Source organism: Saccostrea cucullata, unplaced genomic scaffold, assembly GCF_032062105.1.
Source record: "Saccostrea cucullata isolate Sc308-1 unplaced genomic scaffold, CSIRO_AGI_Scuc_v1 ctg389, whole genome shotgun sequence".
In the NCBI taxonomy this organism is placed as follows: domain Eukaryota; kingdom Metazoa; phylum Mollusca; class Bivalvia; order Ostreida; family Ostreidae; genus Saccostrea; species Saccostrea cuccullata.
This window is the reverse complement of record NW_026923763.1, coordinates 147,501-151,418: the sequence shown is the minus strand read 5'-3', so window position 1 is coordinate 151,418 and position 3,918 is coordinate 147,501. Positions and strand designations below refer to the sequence as shown.

General features: G+C 30.3%; 1 long non-coding RNA gene across 1 annotated transcript in view; it reads right to left on the bottom strand.

The window, feature by feature from the left end:
• Window positions 1–1,098: 1,098 nt before the first annotated feature.
• Window positions 1,099–3,918, bottom strand: part of LOC134264865 (uncharacterized) — a 3,203-nt gene continuing 383 nt past the window's right edge. Inside the window, exons 2-3 of the long non-coding RNA XR_009991633.1 lie at window positions 2,307–2,395; window positions 1,099–1,248 (exon numbers count right to left, since the gene is read on the bottom strand). This is a non-coding gene — a long non-coding RNA (uncharacterized LOC134264865). The remainder of the gene's footprint in view (window positions 1,249–2,306; window positions 2,396–3,918) is intronic.

The window sequence follows — 3,918 nt, the reverse complement described above, 5'->3', positions numbered from 1 at the left end:
CTGGGGTATTTGTGAGAAAATGCATACATGTAGATACTGACTAGTAGAAAGTTTACAGACGATTTAACCTTAATTCATGTGTTTAAATTTTGGTTTTATTCAATCTTTTCCATAAACAAGTAATAAATTTATGCTAAATGTACTTTTGATGCTTTATTCTGCCTTTATATTTCCTTATTTCAGCATCATAGGTTTACTACAAAATGTGGGTATTTGACTTATTCTGTGCCAAACTACAAATTAAAGTCAAGGAGTATGTATAATACATCAACAGACAAAGTCAAAGGTGTGAAAAATGTTTATTTAAGAATTAGTATATGACCCCAAGACACTAATTAGCACCTGTTAATAACTTCCAACACAAGCTAAAGATATGGCCAACAAAAGGATTAGAAGCCATTGGACTCTTATTTTCCGCTGCATTTCATTTCCGGAAATATGCATAGCATATTATTTGTGATTTATCCCTTTAAATTTTTCATAAGTAAAGTTATCAAATCTGGTACTATAGGTTCTACATATGTATTTGAAAAATGTCGGAAATGAAAACAAAAAAATGTCGGAAATGAAAACGAAAAAATGTCGGAAATGAAAAGTTGATAATTACCAAAAATTCCGGAAATGAAATGCAGCCTTAATTTCATATGGAAAATTAATTAAAAGATCAAAATTTGAATTTTATTTGTAAACTTTACAAAGATAAATTTGATTTTTATTTTTTTTAAATGAAAAGGGGCATTGTATTTGAACAACAAATGAAATAAAAAGGTAAGTTCTTTTCAAGAAATTTTACTATTAAAATTTTTGGCCCCAAATATAAATTATTAACCTTTCATAGATAATGTTTATGAAATTGAGGGAGAGGAGACTGGTATTTTTCATTTATTTAAAACCAGTGTAATTGAATGTAATTGAAAAGTAATTGTGAATTACATGCCTTTTTGTAAAGTAATTAATTAAATTACCATTACTTGTAATTGAAAATTTGGTCAATAAAACATTACTTTCAATTACATCGAAAATTGTAATTAATTACAGTCAATTACCATTACACATTACCATTACCCCATCCCTGTTTAGTAGTCTCTAATAGTCTTATACCGAGACATAAAACTGTAATCTTTAGTGCTTATAAATGCATGGAAGTCGAAGATGAAAGTCACTGCCTGATAAATTTTATCCTAAGTGTTGAACTGGTCTTCTGAACTCCAGTCTTTGTTTATTTGATGATGTCATTTCCAGAGATTTCTGAAATAATAAGGTTATCAATTATCATAAAACAATTGAAATTTATTGTATAAAAGGTTTATCAAAATTGAAGTTTATGAGTCAGTATTGAGTATTCATTTATTATGGGACTAATATTTATCTTGCAATTGCTTTATTACATTTGAATAAGTTATATAAGAATAATGAAATTTTATTTTAAATAGAAATTATGAAACGTGTACAATTTATTGGGTCACAACAAATATACATTCAAACAAACATGTAAGTGGACCTGCATGACCAAGTCAAAGACTCAAAGTCATGGCAAAAAACATGATAAAAAATATTTACCGTTATGCTCTCAACAAAATGAAATTATGAATCTGCAAATTAACTTTCATAAAAATATCATGAATATTTTCTGTGAAACTGGGCTAAACACAAATCACAAATCTAAGGAATGTGATTGTGAAGTCAAGGTCAATGTTGATGCAGTTGAATGGCTTCTTAATGTACAAATGCCACATGTAGTTGTACTGTTTGTGTAAATTTTCATACAAAACAGAGAATATTATTTTTAGCATCTTTGATGTAGGCAATCGATGCCATAAATGACAAACACAGTTCACTGACATTGCACCATTGTTTTTTTTTTTTTTTTTGATTTTTTGATATGTTCTGCTTTTTTTTGGGGGGGGGGGGGGGGGGGGGGGAGAAAAAAAAAAACAAACTCAGAAATAATTTTAAATGTCAATTGTGTGTGCATGTCAGTGTTAGAAGGTGAGGGGTTGAAATATTCTTCTTCTAATCTCAAATTGTCCACTCAAATACATGTACTACATTTCTCCAACTGTACAACATGGGTGTGTGTCACTATGTATGGGATGGGGGAGGGGGCTGGACTTTAAATAAACATTTCATTTATATGTAGTAAAAACAAAGGGGGGCCCCCATCAATACTAAGTCAGTAAGTTCCTGCAGTTAATAAATCACATAAATGAATACAGTGCAAAGTGCAAACATGTGTTGCTTAATTTTAAATACATCAATTTAAGCATACATGCATATCTCTACATACGACACAGACTGATCCTTACCATTGAAATGTTTCGTCATCTTCCAGTTCAAGACTGTGAGATAAAACTCTACTGTTTCAGTCACTTGGCATTACATTGCTTGCATATGCCTGGAATTTTTAAGAAATTAAATAAAAAAAAATATGTTCCTTTTAACATGTCTATAAAATCATATAATTATGCTACTTCACTTTTTTTTTAATATAGAAGTGAACACAATAATGTCTTAATGGACTGCATCATCAAATACTTGAAGAAATTACCCTCAAACACCTTTAATCTGGCCAGATTTTACAACAATTGTATATTACAGAACATACATATGTAGGTATCAGGTCCGTTTGCATCATCTACCTGTTCGCGCGAGTCGGTTTGTGCAGGGTTTGTTCTTGTTCGTCCTTATGTCCTGTTCGCCATAGATCCTGATCGCTCTATTGTAAATATTTACTCAAGTCATTATCTCTGGATTTCTAAGCATTTTTGTTTTTTAAAAGATAATCTAGTTTTTTTTCCATCTGTACTTATTGACTTTATTTCTGATTTTAATATTATTTAAAGACTGATTTGGTTAAATTGCTGTTAATTTTGTTATTACTGTAAGAGAAATTCTTCTTTGTTAGTTTTTAAGGGTTCATATTAGCATGTATGTTTTGAAAATAATTAAGGAAATTGAGAGTGACGTTAACCATGAAACCGTTGAGCATGTTGACAATACATATAGTTTTAAGAATCTTTTATTTCTCATTTAATATTAAATGTACCTTGGACTAGTAGCCATCCCCTCAGTATAACTCATCCCCCCAAGTAGGACTACCCGTTCATCTCATTCCCTCACCTTTCGGCAAATACAAACTACAAAAAATGTGTATAAATATTCCTTTTTCCCTCTTACTATAGTTCAGTGGAACAGACTGCCGGGCAGTATTGTCTCGCTTCCAGATGTTGAACATTTCAAACTGGAAGTGAGCAAACTAAATCACCCAAGACCATAATCATATGATAGTGTTTTTATATCTTTTTAACTGTGAATACTGTTTTTCTTAACTTTTTATCTTCACTAAAAATTTAATACTGTTCCCTTTTCATCACTTTGAAATTTACTTTTCTTCACTTTTTTACATCTTTTAATTAGCTGCGCACCCTACTCAGAGTACTAAAAATTTGAGGGCGAGTAGTACCGAGAGATAGATAGATAGATACCTTACTGAACATAAATTAAAAATAATGTTTATCACATCGATTACTAAAAATATTTTTTTTTAATTCTGAAAATAAATTATAATTTAAACCAAAATTCAAAAAAATCAAAGGAAATTATGAGTATAGATAGTTTTCGATAGGCCTGAATTTAGCGAAAGTTACCTCCCGTTGGCCGCCATATTGGAGGTCGACTCAGTGATTTTTCCTCTTTGTCTTACCAAGTTTAAGAAAATATAGCAGAAATATTTGGTGGAAAATCTTTACCAAATAATTTTTTTGAAATAAAGGAGGCTTCCAAAAATTTACATACTTCAGAAAAATAATAATTTGTAATTCAAAATAGCAAATATAAAAATTTTAAATTGGTTGAACAATGAAGGAATATGAGCGTTTGGACCTCCAGTATGGCGGCCAACGGGAAGTAACTCTTGGT